Consider the following 18022-nt stretch of genomic DNA (forward strand, 5'->3'; position numbering starts at 1 on the left):
AAAATAATATTTTTATGTGTTTCAAGACGTTTGAAATATGCACAGATCCTCAGTATTAACTAAAAAATTAGTCATTTACATTTTAAAATAAAGGGTCTAATTAGATGGTAATGAAAAAGTGCACTAAAATGAAAAACTACAGAAATACTAATGTAAATGTAAGGAAACATAAAACCTACACTTTTATCAGAATTTCTAATCAGGAAAACTATAAAATTCAATCTAATTAGGAAGAAAACTAGAGCTATGCTTTAAACATTGAAAAGCGAATTTGAAAATACAGTCAACTGTTTGTATGCATGGTCCTGAATCTATGAACAAAAATATTTAAGGGAAAAAAACAACAAAAATTAACAACACAACAATAAATAATAATGCAAATAAAAAACACAGAATTACAACTTTTCGCACAGCATTTACATTGTATTAGGTATTCTGAGTAATTTAGAGATTATTTACAGTATACAGGAGGATGTATGTAAGTTATACGCAGATAGTATGCCATTTTATATAAGGAACTTGAGTATCCGTGGGTTTTGGTATCTATGGTGGTTCCTGGAACCAATACCCTGTGGATACTGAGGGACAACTGGATAACCCATAATCTAGGTAACCAAAATGAAAAAAACAGACAACAAACCTCCATTCTTATTACCAAATTTTTAAGCATTTTGAAGGATAAACATTTTTGTCTGATTATGGGGACAATCACATAAATTCTCCAACAAATATGTAGAATAATAATCTTTCAAATTTCAAAGTGCTTCACATACTTTTACAAAAACGCTGTCAACATTATTTTAACATGAAACTAATATTTATTTGAAAAAAATTGTTCAAGCACTCTTACACCAAATACACCACGAAAAAAAACATTTTGTTTAGATTTCCCAAAGTGTTTGGAGTACTCCAGATTCTTGCTTTTTTGTTTGTCTTAGAATTCACACTGTATTTTAAAACCTCTGCAAATACCAAAACCCATGAACGCTAAAGTTCCTTATGTAAAACAGCATGGCATTTGTATGATGTAACTTACACATATCCTCCTGTACGTTTTAAATAACCTGTAAATTACTTATAATACAGCACAGCCACTCTGATACGATTGATCCTTTTGGTATAGGCAAAGGGAGAATGCTAATATTTGCCCACCATCACTTCCTCTATTTGTCTGGCATCAGAGTGTTGGCTTTCTCATGCAGTGTATTGGTGGGCTCTTTCCAAGCTGCCCTCCTCACATAGTGCACAATCTGTGTCCTGACATCACAGTGCCACCTTCTATGGCATCTACTTAACCTAGTGGTAATTTGACCACCCAGGCCTGCTTCTCTTCTTCCCTCTCTCCTTGCATTACTAATCATGGTTCACCCAGGAAACCACCAGGCATAAATTCCTCTCCCCAAACAACTGAGGACAAATGTCAATTTCTCAAGAAGATTTTTACCATATTCTCCTCCAGTGGCAGTTCTGGAATAGGCCTAAGACTTTCTGCAGACTTTAAAACATCCAAACAGAGATGATCAATGTCAGTTCCCCTTTTTGTAAACATCCTTAATCCCTCTCAGCTTGAGCTTGCCTCAATTATCCCAGTGAGCTGGGCATTAACAGACTCACTTTCTCCCTCCAAAGCTCTTCATCTTCTGCTAATATGGCTGGCTTGGTGGGAGTGAAGGTTGAAACACTAGTTTGGCTACCTTTTCTCTTGAGAAGGAGATGGAGTCCAGGGAGAGAGTTGGTGGGGGGTTGGGGAGAGGTTGGGAGAATCACAGAACTTACATAATTGTTTTGAAATGTGGAGATATTTGTTGTCTATTGTTCTCAAAATTAAAAAACAAAATTAGAAAAGATGCACTTTATGTACTGTAATGTATCCCAGGTATTCCATCGATATAAATGGAATCTCCCTATAACACATGAGAGGCAGGGGGTGGGGGTTGTGGAGTGCAAAGATTACAAAAATGTAAAAGAAGAAACCATTTCTCTCATGCATATAAAAATATTCTATTCTATGAAGGTGTAACCACAAAGTGGTGTGTTGATGTAAATACAAAATCGAAGATCAATTTTGCATGACTGTGTGGATAAACACTAGGCTCTGACGGTCATTATATTAGCTCAGAATAAAAACTCACTGCTCTAAAGGTCTCAGAAATAGCCTTTTATGAATATCTCACTTCACTTATTCTATGGTACATGTGGGAATCTCTATTGATATATATTTCACTGAACAAGACACTCTTTGCCTTCCATTTTCTCTGCTGTCCGCTGAGCACAAACCTTATATGCGCTCAATGGAGAGTTAAAGCAAAAACTATTACATGATGTGGCAGAGTGATTTATTAAGAATTTAATGTGGCAGAATAACCTGTTGAGAAATTGTCTAGTTTTTCTTCTACCATAGCACAAGAAAATAGATAAAATGTTATTATCTTTCACCCTCCATTTGCAGCAGGGTAGCTCTGATTTTGTGCCCTTGAGTTTTGGGATTCCTTTATTTACTGGGTAAGGAGGCAGTGGAAAGTTTTTTTGGGTGTTCATGGGCAGTGGAAGAGAAGCTTACAGGCAGAATATTGAAATAATAAGTGTTAAAAAGTAAAATTCCCTATGTCTTCCTCTAGCCATCCCAATCTCTTGAATACACTTAATTCACTTTGATGATAAGCACCTGAAGCACTTTACTATTAACTTATTTTTATCATCTTCATCTTTTTTTTTTGTTTAACATAATTATGGAAATATTTCTGCACAGTCCATTGTGATAGCCATGAGCTGTAAGTAGTTACTGGGCACTTAAAATGTTCTTAATAGAACTGAGGAACTAAATTTTAACTTTCATTGAATTTTAATTAACTTAAAATTAAATTTAGATAGTTAATGTCAGTTGTAGACACCATACTGGACAATGCAGTTTTATAGGAAAAATCAGTTTTGTTTTATGATGTGTTACTATGAAAAAAATCTTACAGGAAAAAAAAAAAATCCATACACATTTTCAAGGCAATTATAGAGATTTGGATGCCTATGCTTTACTTTATAAGTTCAAAAGAACAAATCAAAAATTGGAAGATGGCCGTGATTAAGCCCAACATTAAATGCTAAAAACATATATTGATTACTTAGTAAATTAGAAATGGTTGGCTACAAAATTTCCTTAAGCAAGAAGGATAAAAGAAGGTAATAGATTTCATAACATGTAAATGATTAATGATTCTACAATATCAGTATTTTTAGAGATGTTATAAAATATTATGTAAGGATTTATAAGCCAGAATCTGAAAATTCACAAGATGTAAGTATATGAAATGTGAAATTTTGAATTACTTACAAAATATGAGGCAGTATGTTCTCTCGTGTTTCTGTGAAAACTCTGCTTGTTATACAAGTTGGACATAAAGTACAAGTCATGGAAAAGGGAATAGTGTTTTTAAATCTGAGGTTAATAATATTTAGCATTTAATACTTTTATTGATATTATAGTTTTATTTTTCTTCAACTTTATGAATTTAGCAAAAACCTTATGATAATGAAAATAAAATCACAATATAGCTGTTAAACTATTCTGTTTTCTTGAGAACTTTCTGAAAATTAAGCTAATATAAAAATTTTACTTATGCTAATATGTCTATAGAAAACAACTTGGAAAGTTCCTATATATCTTGCACAGAATTCAAACTTCATTAATATAAAGTTATATTTACAATTTATTTTAGCCTCACTTCACACTTGAGTAATTATTAATGAGTTTGTTTTATTATTTCTAAAATAATCAGTGTTTTTATTTAGAATTATGGACATAGATATCTGAGATAAATTTAGTTAAGAGTAAAATCAAGGAATTATACTCTACAGTTTTGAATTTACATTATTTTAGTCTGTTTTGTGTTGCTATAACAGAATACCTGAAACTGTGTAATTTATAAAGAAGAGAGGTTTATTTGGCTTATGATTCTGGGACAGCTGCATCTGGCATGGGCCTCAGGCTGCTTCTACTCATGGTGGAAAGTGGCAGGCAGCCGGTGGGTACAAGCAGATCACATGGCAACAGGAAGCAAGAGAGAGAGAAGGTGCCAGGGTCTTTTAAGCAAATGAGTTCTCGCAGGAACTAATTGAGCGAGAACTCACTCATTAATCCCCCTTCTCCCAGAGAGAACATTAATCCATTCATGAGGGATCCGCCCCCATGACTCAATCAGTTTCCAACACTGCCATATTGGGGATCAAATTTCCACATGAGTTTTGGAGGGGACAACACATCCAAACCCCATCACACATTAAATACAAGTTAATAAAATCTTTGAAAGTTTACTAAAAGATATTTGGATTAAATGCTAAATATTTTATCATACTTTAATGTTTATGTAAGCCATTTGGGAAAGGTTTTTTTTTTTTTTTTAATTTTGTGTATTTCACTGTATATCATATTTGTCTTCAATTAGTAAGAGTGATGGAGTAAGTTCACTATCATGCAATATATCAATTACTTTTTTCTTATATACCAGAGTCTCCACAGAGTCTCCTTTTGTCCTGTGTTTGGACAGGGCTACCATTTGTAAGTCTGTATGTATGTGTGTGTGTGTGCCTGCAAGACAACAAATCCATGTAGGGGGCTAGTGAGAAGAATACTAGTTGACTTTTCTGTTATGTCAATTCAGTGAATACTTCAAGACTCATGGAGAAAGTTATTCAAGATGTAATAGGCAAAGTCTTTTCTATTTGCATGTGTATCATAGGAATAAAAATTAAATCTTTTGTTAAATTGTATATTTTCTATTGAGTTTGTTTGCCATGATATAATATATCACAATAAGGTCAGCAAAAAGCCTGTCTAAGCCAACCTTCTGGAAGAAATATTGCTTATCTTATTTGACCTCTGTACACGCGGTGTAGAGATATAAAAACAGCTGAATATTTCTGTACTCTATAGCTCTGTGGTCACAAGCTTGTGCTTGTGTTAGTAAGAAAACCATAGGCTGTCAGCTCTCAGCTCCTTCTTGTGTAGATGAGAAACAGGCTAGCTTTCTAAGACCCCACCTCAGGTAACCACACTTCCTGCCCTTATACCCAGGTGTGATAAGACCCTTACCCAAAAGCTTCCTTAAAAACATGTTTATGTGGAAAGTTTTATGCTCTGCTGTAACCTCCATATTTCAGCTTCTGCAAGCCAGCTGTGCTCACGGTTGCAGAACATCCTGTGTGCCTAACAGGATGTCACTAACTGCCAGTTTAAAGTTAGCATAAGTACCACCATTTTATATAAGGTTTTTTTAAGAGTAATAAGGGGGGGGAGGGATGGATGGAAAGCCTCTGCTAAATGCTAACTGCAAAATTAGCTTATGTACTCGAGGCTTGCTTGCATTGGCTAGTTTTAAAGTTGGCGATCATCTGATTCCCCAAGCTAAACATAAAAACCGAAAGTAACTTAGGCTTAGGGCCGCTCCTGTCCAGGAGACTGAGCGACTCCAGCATGCTGGAATAAACTCCTCTTGCTTGATTGCAATGGTCTCTGTCTCCTGGTCTTTGTGAGGTGAGCCATCCCAACCTGTGGGATTTGTGCATGGTGCACAAGTCTTACAGTAACATTTTTAATACAAAGTTCTGGGTGGGTCCGATCAGTCCACTTGTGTTCTTTATACGATCTAAATAGCCTTTTAAATTTAAAAAATTTGTAGAAACATTTTAAATGGATTTATTATTTTTATTATATATATATGGGGGTGTAGATATAGATATATATGCACACACACACATATGTATATGTATATATACACGCACACCCCCACACACATATATAAAGAATAGATGTCACATATTGCTAATAAATATAGAACATCCATGAAACTACCACTCGACTTAAGAAGCTGAATGTTATAATATTAACTTTATCTTTTTCTCCTTCCTTTTCTATACTATCTTCCTCCTTCCCACACATAACCAATATCCTGAATGTTGAGATTACTCCCTTGTTTTTTTAAAATATAATTTTACCACATATGATAAAAAATAAAGCTTAAAATGTTTTTTAGAAGTGATAACTACCAGTATTACATAGCAAAATGAATTTGTATCTTGGTTTGCCATGTTGTCTCTGTCTTTGAACATTTTCAGACTGAACTTAAAAAAAAATCTAAATAAAAAAAGGATAGTAGACATTTTTACAGTTTGTGAAGATTAAAAGATAAGGCATCTGAAATGTACATGTAATGCCTGGTGCTTACTGGATTTTTAGAATTATTATTACTATCATTATCATTATCATGTAATGCTTTATATGTGTAATTATTGCTTATGATTTAATAACTGTTTAGACAGTTGTGGGGAAAATAGGATAATTTAGTCAGGCTCCCTCGACATTTCTTGTAAACAAGTTGTGTGTGGGTGGAGTTAGTTCACATGTGCACCAATGTATCTTTTTAGCTTTTGCTATTGTGTGTTCTTGAGTTTGTGAAGCAGGCTCATGTCTAAAAATAGAGCATGTTTTTACTCTGCTGGCAGCTGCTCAGTTTCAGTTTCTCTTTGGACTTTGCCAGTAGCAGTAGTTTCTGAGTTTCTCTGTGGACTGCTTAGCTCTAAGACTTCTACGTGCTGAATAAAGACTATTCCTACTTCAACCAAGGCTCCAAGGACCTTTTTGCCGGGTACCTAGCTCATAGGCCTGCATGTGAAGGGTTTGTGAATGGGCTCGAGGAGTCTGTGAGCTCCAGACCCTAGCTTTAGCTCTACATCAATCAACAAAGTTTAATTCAAAGTCTTGAATTAGTTCTCAGATAACATTTTCACTGTTATGTATGTTAATATTTTGATAAAAGTGTTTCTTCAATGTTTATTAAGAAGATAATTTCGAAGCATATAATTCTATACCATCTTTTATAGCCAATATCCTCATTATCCTGTGGGTAGTGAAAGTAAATAATTGTGACAGGACAGAATCCATTTCTGTCCAAACATACCACATTCTACTCTACCAATATAAAGTGAAACATGCTTGTACTGACCCTTTCATGACCTTCCTAAAATTTCACTCATTTATAATTGATTCCAACCTCCCTTTTTCCACTTTCCTTTTGTGAGGAAATTGAAATAAACTCCCTGATTACCCTAAAATTGTTTTCACAGGTAATACTTACAGTTTATAAATTAAAGATATTTCAGAAGATTTAGCTGTACACATTTCATACACATACACACAAAAAATGTTTACATAAGTAATTAATAGGTATGGAATAATCGCAATCAAATCTATAGTTTTCCTTTCGTACTCAGTGTCCCTGGAGTGTTTTACTACACATGTTACGTGGAAGGGAAAAATGACATCATTTTGACCATTCGCTGTTCTCCTCAGGTTGTTGCTTAGCTGGGCAGATGTCATCATTTCTTCTGTTCTTTTTGTCACATGCATAATTTTAAAAGAGACGGTGCTAGTAATGACTTTGAAGAAATTATTACCTTCCAGGATTCTACTGTATAATTATTACATTACTCAACAGATACTTCTCTCACATTTTTGCTAAAATAGGCAATGTCATTTCCTCTATTATTTTCCTCCATCCCTCTGCTTCTATTTGATAAACAAATCTGAGGGAGTAAATAAATGTTTTATAAATAAAGTCTATTTTCAAATTAATATAGAAACAAACAAATAAATATATTAAAGATAATATATTAATAATATTATAATAAGGCCCTAGATAATATTAGCTATATTGTATTTTACAAAGATATTGTAAAATAAAATCTTTGGGGCAGAAAAATTGTCTGAATTTAAAAGCAGTGGAAGATCTTCCAAATAAAAATCTCAATAGATTCTCAGCATAAAATAGCACAACTTCTAAATGTAAGAAAACCATAATTAAAATGCAAATAGCCATGAATCAAAGTATTGCAGTGTATTAAACTGTGTTTATATCATTAAAGTTTAGAAGCTTCAGACAAAGGGTAGGAAAATACTAATGTGATAATATATACATGAGCACACTGTCAGCTGACGATTCACAAAAGAAGTAAAATAATTATGATACTATTAGATACAACTATTCAAATCCTATCTGAATATGAAACAGTTGATAAAATTAAAATTTTAACAAAATTTTTGAAATTTCGAACTAATACAATTCTGTAAGGAAAATATGAACTCGAGTTCAAAATATCTGTGTATGTTTTTGTGGTCACATCTTAGCTCTTTAAAAATTTAGACTTTATGACATAACAAAATATTTTTCTCTATTGTGTTACCCTTTATGATTCTTTTATGCTTTGCTTTTCAGTGGTGTCCTTAAGAAGGTCTTTTTCTTAGATTTCAGTGTAACCTTATCATGTCTGCTATTAATTAACCTTTTTTCCTTAGAACTGGTTACACGTTCGATGTGCATGATTGTCTTTCTTTGGTCTGTTTGTGCCATCTATTAAATTTAGAACAGGAACCAAGGAGCTCTCAGCAAAAGGGCACCAAATCTTTCTACAGACAACTCTTTGGTTCATGGACTCTCAGCGGTCAGTTTGAGGCCATAATTGTGTTCATATGTCACCACAGACTACTCTCAAGGGTCTGCTCTTCCTATTGCCTTACAGAATCCTAAATACCATTTCCATTCCAGTTCTCCCACGTTTAGTTAAAAGCCTAAGTAGCAAAAGAACTGGGGAAAAAAAGAAAAAAAAAAAGGGTAGTTGAAAATTAGCTTCCATTGTGTATATATTCGGATAAGCAGTAACCAAACTGCAGAGATTTCCCTGTCCCAACATAACACATTCCTGAAAGAAGAGAAAGGTGGGACATATAACTGCCAGAAGCCCAGCAATTCTCATGTATATAAATATTATAAAGTTTGATTACTAGTTTCAATCACAGGAGTGTGTCACTTGATCATTCAGTATATGCCAAGGAAAGCTTAATGTTCTACAGAAAAACATCTGTTATTCTTTGTCTAAAAGCTACTGCTATGGGACGACCCCGTGGCTCACTCGGGAGAGTGCGGCACTGGGAGCGCCGAGGCCGTGGGTTCAGATCCTATATGGGGATGGCCGGTGCGCTCACTGGCTGAGCGTGGTGCGGGCGACACCAAGCCAAGGGTTACGATCCCCTTACCAGTCACAAAAAAATAAATAAATAAAAATAAAAATAAATAAAAAATAAAAGCTACTGCTATGTTTTGATTACTTTGTTTTAAACAAACCATTACAGTATTTAAATATAGGCAGTTAAATGTTAATTCTATCAGTGAAGTGATAAAGGTTGAATTTCCTTCTAAAAATAATTTGGGTCACAGAGATAAGTGATCAACTGTATATTAATTTCTTATGACTTTAGGTCAAGTTAATTATGTCTTAGAACTATTTATAGCACTTACTAGGAAGAATGACCAACTTGACTTGACCAAGTAAATCGTGCATTAGGAACAGGTGAGCCAACTTTGTGAGAAGCAACTATTACAGGTGTGTCAGGTAAATGAATGGAATCATAGAAGTTACATTTGCAGTGTGATGGGAAGCAGAACAACGGATGGGAGAATTAGGCTCTACCAGACTTATTCCAGATGGAAGACTGTTCGGCATTCATTAAGAGAAATGGTTTGACAGCAGGTACCTGCAGCTGTAACAACCTTTAGCATGGATCCTACAAGTTATGGATTATTCTTTTATATGAGATCCCAAAGGCAGCATCCACGTCTCTTAGATGCAAAGCAGTATGGCCTTCTACTTCAGAGTTCATAGAAACTTTCTGACCACCACAGAATAATCTGGCACCAGAAACTGAGTTACTGAACAAAAATTGGGAAAATTTCAGCCCATGTTGCAGGACAGACCATAATTGAGTTAATGGTCTTGTCCTGCGTCAATTTAAGACGTCTTTTAATCACAGACCTTGAGGCAGAAATTATTAAAAAAACAAAATAAGCAACCGCAATCAGCTTTTTTCTTAAAAGAAGATTCATGACAGCTCACCAAGAATATACCTTATGGAGAAGTTTTGTTGTTGTTGCTTTCCAATATATCAGGCAAGTCTCCCTCTGTGAGAGGTCGACTATGTGAATTCCCCACTCCACTCCTATATCTGTTTCCTCTGACCTCTGAATTACAATCCTAGATGTGGCTTTAATCCTCTGGAGCGCCACCAAGAAAGAACATTAGAAACTGATGGCGTAAACTGATATACAGATATTTTCTTGTGTGGGCATTTCATCAGTTTTATTCTGAATGACTGTTTTGTAGATGTTTCAGAAACAGAATGCTGCGATTCAAAATGCCCTCTGGCCATACAGTTCTTGGTTGATCATAATATGATACAAATATGCCTGAAATAGGAAGTCAAGGTGGAGTTGATGTTAAAGTTGAATAATTCAAGAAAAAAAAAGTGAATTGGGGATCAGTGTCCGGAAACTTGGAGGTTGCTGCAGTTAGAGAGGAACAAATCTGGAAACAACTGAAGAGTTGATTTTACATATTTCAGCCAACAAGATCAAGTGAGGAATCAAATAATTGTCTACTCATCAGATATAACCATTCTGTCTTAAAACTAGGAACAAGGGCCACCTCCTTGGTTACAGCTGAAGACTTGCTGAAAACAGGAAATGGCAAAATGTGCATACTTTTAGATTTCACTTAGAAGAGAAATGCAGCTGTCTGTATAAGTGTAAGCACATGTATGTATACAATAAACAAAAATAAATCTTTTAAACAAAAATAGCAAAAATAGTAAAAAACAAATTAACATATTTGTTTTAGTATTCATGAGTTTTGTGTTTCCAGGCCAACAGTTTTTAGTATTGTCATACATTCCATAGGATATATTGAGAATAAAAATGAGGTCCAGTGAATTAAAAATTTCTAGATTCTAACACCGTTGGGGTAAGAAAGAAGGAATAGAAACTCCAGTTTGTGACATCAAGTCAAATTTTCTGCCCAATGTCCCCTATAAAATGTCCATTTTCTTAGAATATGTAGTAAATACCACATTTTACTGGATTATTTATCCTATACTGTTCAATTAAGCTATAGTTCACCTAGATGCAATTATTTACACATTTGTCAGTCATTGATAAATTTCTTAACTTGCCATGAAAAACATCTCCACTAAGAACAGTTATCTTCAATGATGACAAATCAGTCCTAACATATTAAGTCTTTTATATTTTTTATAAATTCATGCTTTAATTTAATTTGATTTCTGACAAAAATTTGATGACTTAGAATGATTAATAATTTGATAGCATTAAATCTGATAGTATTAAATATGTGTTGCCTTTTAAGAATTGAATGTTACTTTTGCCATGATAAATTTTTATCTTTTAATGCATTGATGAATTATATTTGCTAATACTTTATTCAAGATTTTATTGCACTAGGATTTTAAAATTTGGTTGTGTAATATGGCTATATAGCTAATGATATAAAGTTGAGAAGTTTTGCCACTTATGCTCTCAAATAGTTCAATAACATAAAATTACTTTTTGAAGGCATATTAGAAATCAGAATAAAATTATCTCAGTTTATTATTTTCAGGACAAAATATTTTTGCTATTTTTATAATTTTTAGTTAATCATTAATTGAAATTTTTTTTTACTACTTAGTCAATTTTGTTAATTATTTTTTTAAAAAATTGAATGTTTCATCTAGATTTTTCTGGTGTAATGGTTTAATGTTGTACATAATGTTCTACATATGCAGATTATTATTTTTATTTTGCAAAAATCAAAACAATACAGCAAACTGTATAGATTTTTTATTGTAAGTCTGGGTACATACTCACCACCCCAGTCAGAAGTCATTAATATTTTCATTATATGCTTCAAATCTTATTGGACTTAATCCCAAGTCCCATTCTCTTCCTTTACCTCATAGACAACTACTATTATTTAATTTATTATATAACTATATATGTATGTGTGTGTGTGTATAAGGGTATTTCAGAAAGTTCGTAAAAATTCATAATTGAAATATAATGCAAATCTTTCCATGAACTTTTTTTTGGCAGCTGGTGGTGAGCTTATCGAAGTACCCGCAAGTGTTTGTATGCATGTACGTGTGTGTGTGTGTGTGTGTGTGTGTGTGTGTGTGTGTGTGTATATGGTATATGTAAAAAATACATATGCTGAAAGGTGAAGAGAGAAAGAAAGTCAGGCAGGCTAGATACCTTGGTACCTAAGGAATGATATAGTGATGAATTGCCTGGATTTTTGTTTGTTTGTTTCATGTTGTTGTTGTCTCATATATCCCAAACTTGGAAACTTGGAGCTGGAGAAGACTGTAACCTGGAAATGCCAACAAGTATAGATTGTTTTAAAAGTTCTAACAAATGCATGCTCTTTTTAATTAAAGGACCAGGAAAGTGGCAGTCTAGAAACTTTTACAGAATAAGCACTCTAATAATGCAAAACACTATAGAAAAGACCATGGCACCACTCCCATCTAGCCAGCAAATAAAAAGTAGGAAACATAGATTACCACTGTTTTCAGGCTGTAGCAAGGTCCACAAACCCTGCTCCCCTACGCCACAGGATTGGTGTCAGAGAAGACTGAGTTGGGTGCCAAGAAATCCATTCCCTCCTGGTGGTAACAAAGACCCCCACATGGTATTCATTGAGACCACATGGTGAGTCTGAATTTTCACTTCCATCTGGCAGTAATTAGGTGGTGCTCCCTCTTCTCCTCACTGGGAAAATATTAAAGGAGGCCTTTTGGAGAGTCAAGACTTTCATCATCACGAGCAGTGATGAGGCCTGCAACCCCTGGCCACCTTGGTCTAAGTTGAGGCCAGGTGAGGTGCAGAAACAAGACATTCCTACGCCTCCTAGAAAGGGAGATATTAGTAGAAGCCTAGCAAGGAGCCAATCTTCCACCATCTTCTAGCAATAATTAGTAACCTCCTTCCTCCAAAAACAACATAGGCCAACCGGTGAACCCGAACTTCTGTTCCCTTCTGGCAGTAACAAGGTGGCACCCACCATTCCCCTGCCAGAGTGATGTTACAGCAAAACAGTTAAAACAAGGTCAAAGAAGATCCATCGTTTCATAATACCCAAAATGTCTAGGTATCAATACAAAATTATTCATTGTACCAAAAACCAAAAAGAGCTCTAGCTGAATAAAAAATACAATCGATAGATGGCAACACTGAGATAACAGAGATAGTAGAATTATCTGACAAATATTTCAAAGCAGTTATCATAAAAATATTTAAGTAAGTAATTATGAACATGCTTGAAGCATATGAAAAAACAGGAAGTTATGGCAAGGAAATAGAAAGTCTCAGCAAAGAAACTGATGATACAAAGAACCAAATGAAAATTATAGAACTGAAAAATAAAATGACTGAAATAAATAACTGAATGGGAAGTCTCAACAGAAGAATAAATTAAAATATGGAAACAATTTGTGACCTTGAAGATACAACAACAGAAATTACCTAATAAGAACAGAAAGAAAAAAGAGTGAAGAAAAAAAAAGAGGGGTACAGAACTACAGAAACCAGTAGAATTATAAAGAATAATTTAATATTCATGTTATAGAAGTACAGAAAGAAAACAAAGAAGGTGGGGATGAAGAAGTAGTAGAAAAGTAATGGTTAGAAACTTCTCAAATTTGGCAAAATAAAGAAAAGCACAGTTTAAAGAAGATGAGTGTGGTTAATTTTAGGTATTAACTTGACTGGATTAAAGAATATCTACAGAGCCAATAAAGCATTATTTCTGGGTGTGTCTGTGAGGAGATTGGCATGTGTATTGGTGGGTCGAGTGGGAAAGACCCATCCTCAATGTGGGCGAGCATCACCCAATTGGCTGAGGGGCTAAACAGAACAAAAAGACAAAGAAAAGGTGAATTTTTTTCTCTCTCTCTCCTAGAGCTGGGATACTCTTCCTGCCCTCAGATGTCAGAACTCTAGGCTGTCCAGCCTTTGAACTCAGAAGTAAACCAGCGGCCCCCAGCATTCAGCCTCAGACAGAATTACACCATCTTCTTCCCTGGTTCTGAGGCTTTCAGACTTAAACTGAGCCATTCTGCCATATTCGCAGAGATCCAACTTGCAGATGGCCCTGTTGCGGGACTTCTCAGCCTCCATAATTACATGAACCAATTCTCCTCATAAATCCTCTCTTATTCATCTATCCACTCCTTCCTTCCTTCCTTCCTTCCTTCCTTCCTTCCTTCCTTCCTTCCTTCCTTCCTTCCTTCCTTCCTTCCTTCCTTCCTTCCTCCCTCCCTCCCTCCCTCCCTCCCTCCCTCCCTCCTTTCTTTCTCTCTCTTTCTTTCTTTCTCTCTTTCTTTCATCATCTATCTATCTATCAATTGGTTCTATCTCTTTGGAGAATCCTGCCTATTACACTGAGAAAACCCCAAGCAGGATAAACCCAAAGATATTAATACCAAGAGACATCATAGTCAAACTTATGAAAACTAAGAGGAAAAGTCTTGAAAGCTGTGACTAGAAAATAACACTATACCTACAAGACAAAGATAATTCTAATAGACAGCAGATATCTCATTAGAAACCATGAAGGCCAGAAAGAAAAGCACGATCAACCCAGAATCCACATAATGTGTTGAACATCATATGTTAGCAGGGAAATACGAATTAATATCTCCATGACATATTACTTTTTAACCTATCAGGACAGCTAAAATTAAATAGATTTACAATATTAATTATGGACAAAGATATGAAAGAACTGGAACTCGTATTCACTTTTGGAGGTTGTGTAAACTGGTTAGAAGATTTTGTAAAACTGCTTGTCAGTATCTGCTAAAGCTAAACATATGCCTACATCATGACTCAGCAAATCTGCTGCTTCTACATACAGAAAAGACATGAATAAATTGCTCTTCAAAATCATATGCAAAATAATATTCACAACAGATTTATTCATAATACAGTCAGCCCTTTATATTCTCCGGTTCTGTATCTGCAGATTCAACCAACCACGGTTCAAAAATATTCAGGAAAAAAAAAGTAACAAATTTTAAAAATAGAGTAAAACCACTAGTTACATAGCATTTACAGTGTATTAGGCATTATAAGTAATCTAGAGATGATTTAATAATACAAAATAATGTGCATAGGTTATATGTAAATACTATGCCATTTTAAGGTGTCATTTTAAGATGCCATTTTAAGTATTAGTGTAAGGAACTTGAGCATCAGTGGATTCTGGTATCCACAGGGGGTCCTGGAACCAATCCCCCATGGATACTGAGAGATGACTATATTTCCAAACTAAACACAACCAAAATGTCTGTCTTTAGGAAAATGGATAAACGGTGCTATACTCAAGCAGTGGAATACTACACATCTGTAAAAATAATTAAATACTGATATGCAACATTACATGGATTAACTTCATAAACATCATGTTGAACAAAAGAAGTAGGGCACAAAAGAATATATATTGTGTAAGTCTATTTACATGAATTTCAAGAACGGACACTGTGAGTACTGACTGATGCTTATAAGGGTCAGAATAATTAGGAAACTCCGGGGGTGAGTAATAACCAGAAAGGGAAATGGGGAAAACTTCTGGAGTCTTGGAAAATACATTATATCTGATTTTGGGTGGTACATAAGTAAACCTTCTTTGAGCTCTACATTTGTTTTGTGTGCAGGTGGAGTTGAGTAAAACTGGCTTTTCTAACCCTAAAAGTCACTTATTATTTGGGCTTGGGATTTTCAAATTTCAGATTCCATGATAATCTCCATTATGTCATATTACCCTCCTAAAATAAATAGTGCAATTTAGATCTAATTCTACAGTTCAGTAACCCTGAAAGTTGAAGAAAATTTATCCTGATTAATAATACTAAATAAATCATATTAATGTAGGAGCAACAATTCAATATAATTCACCAAAAATTCTGCATAAAATATAACCTCAAGTGGAGGATGATTTATGATTTAAAAATTGAAATTTTTCTATGTATAGTGAAGAGGAAGTAAAAGAGTAGAACTTTTGTTATACTCATAGTTTGTGAGCTCAATAGTCATACTGAAACTATTTGAAAAGTAGGTGGGTTTTTTTCTTTAAACATTTAAATTATTTGGGTAAGTTAAAAGATTGTGCTTTTTAAATCGAAACATCTTAAAAGGTAAATATCACGTTTAGGAAAATAAGATTAAAATAATATATAATATTAAAATCATATATAATTACATGTAATATTCCTTATGGATCCCTCCAAATTAAGGAGTTCTCACTAAATCTTTTTCAACCCATTGCTTATCTACATTATCTAATCCTCTTTCATGTTTCTAGTTATCTCCTATATGCTGAAAATTACCAATTTTGTAGCTTTAGGCCAGTCCTACCCTTTGCCTCCCTCATCCTCTTTATTATCTAGACATATAGCAGGTACTTCCAGAACAAAATGTTGTACAGTAAGCTAATTATCCTCTCCTCTCAACCTATTTATGTATTCCCAGTATTATATTGCAGTAGCACGATTAACCTAAGAACATTGACCTCTTCAATTGTATAACTGCTCGCTTCCAGTCATTTTATATCTTTGATTATATGCATACAGTTTCCTGTACACATGCTGTTGTTTCTTTTCTCTGATTAGTCCTATTTTTAACTGTTTTTTTCTTTTTTTAGAAATAGCCCAAATGTCTCTAATCCATACCTTTTCTAACATTCTGTGCATATAACAATTTCCATTTATATAATTGCATTATTATCGCTTCTCGGCCTTTTGGCTAAGATCAAGTGTAGTATCTGTTCTTATCAGTTTAATATATAATTGCATTATAATTATTTATTTAATTTGCCTATATTTTCTATTAGATAGTATCTGCATCTAGTCCCTTGCTATGAAGACTATCCCTCTATGGAGTATTCTCATGTGAAGAAGATAATATAAACAGACCTTATTCCTATGTATTATACACCAAGACTAATGGACCCCTTTCTGAAAAAAAAAGATCACATACCTGAATTAAGAGAGAAGAATACATGTCAGAAAATGAGGCTTTTCTTTGTTTAGAAATTATGTTAGGTTGCTTTTCTTATATCTATAAGAAGAACTGAGGAAAATCTTCTCTTCTTTTTCCAAATGAGATCTGACATTTATGACTAGAGGCCACACTAGGTCCAAAATTTCTGCTCTGAAAAAATAATAAGGTTATCAAGACACTTTCTCACATTGTTGGTAAGGTTAACTGGTTGAATTCACAGATATTTGGCTTTAGCGGTGAAAAGCCCTTCTGTCAGTCTCATTCTGTAGTGAGAATGAGACTTCCTTCTCTTGGTCTCAAGATCAGTGGGATTCTTGAGCAAGATGGCAGCAATGGATTACAGCTGTATCCTACTTGATGGTATATTTGGCAGAGAAGAAGGAAATTGTGAATTTTAATGTCTTCTAATTATTTTCAAATTTCAATCCAAGAAATGAAAGTACTATCTAGCTGATAGAGTGGCAGAAACTCCAGTATGATTGACATAAACTCATACATAGTTGTTTTATTTTTAATTTTTTAAATGAATGAATATATGCATGAGAAAAGCAAACATAAAATGTTTATCTTCAGAATATTTTTAGTCCTTTTAATTTTCATTTTGGAAGGGAACAATCAGCACTTGACTATCTAACCCAAACCACGTTTTCCAAAAGTGTGATTTGCAGAACCCTGATTTGAGCAGCTGCTTGATAGGAAGTAAGTGATAGAAAGACATTGACGATCAAAAACATTTTGGAATCACATAGCTAAGCAAAGTTAAATAAGTTTCTTTTCTTCATGAGTTAGAGCATTGGATGTGCAAATATACCTTAGAATCTGTTGGCATATGCAGATTTTCTACACTTATTTAAATATGGAAATTTTTTTTTTCATGGGCTGTCTCAAGATAAAAATATTTTATAGAATTCATGTTACATAAAGCATGCTTTGCAAAATACCACCATAGACTAACCATATCTATCTTTTTATTTCTTCCTAATATTTCTGCCTTCTAATGAAAATGTTCCTTTCATTCTTTTGTTCATGTTTGTTTTGTTTTCTGACCTTACTAAGCACCACTGAGCATAACATAGCAGGTGGTAGAA

At 34.1% G+C, this 18022-nt stretch overlaps 1 pseudogene; it reads left to right on the forward strand.

Annotated features, from left to right (window-relative positions):
• Positions 1 to 16656: 16656 nt before the first annotated feature.
• LOC134361430 (U2 spliceosomal RNA) lies at positions 16657 to 16808 on the forward strand (annotated as a pseudogene).
• Positions 16809 to 18022: the final 1214 nt, after the last annotated feature.

This window comes from Cynocephalus volans, chromosome 12, assembly GCF_027409185.1.
Source record: "Cynocephalus volans isolate mCynVol1 chromosome 12, mCynVol1.pri, whole genome shotgun sequence".
NCBI classification, from domain to species: domain Eukaryota; kingdom Metazoa; phylum Chordata; class Mammalia; order Dermoptera; family Cynocephalidae; genus Cynocephalus; species Cynocephalus volans.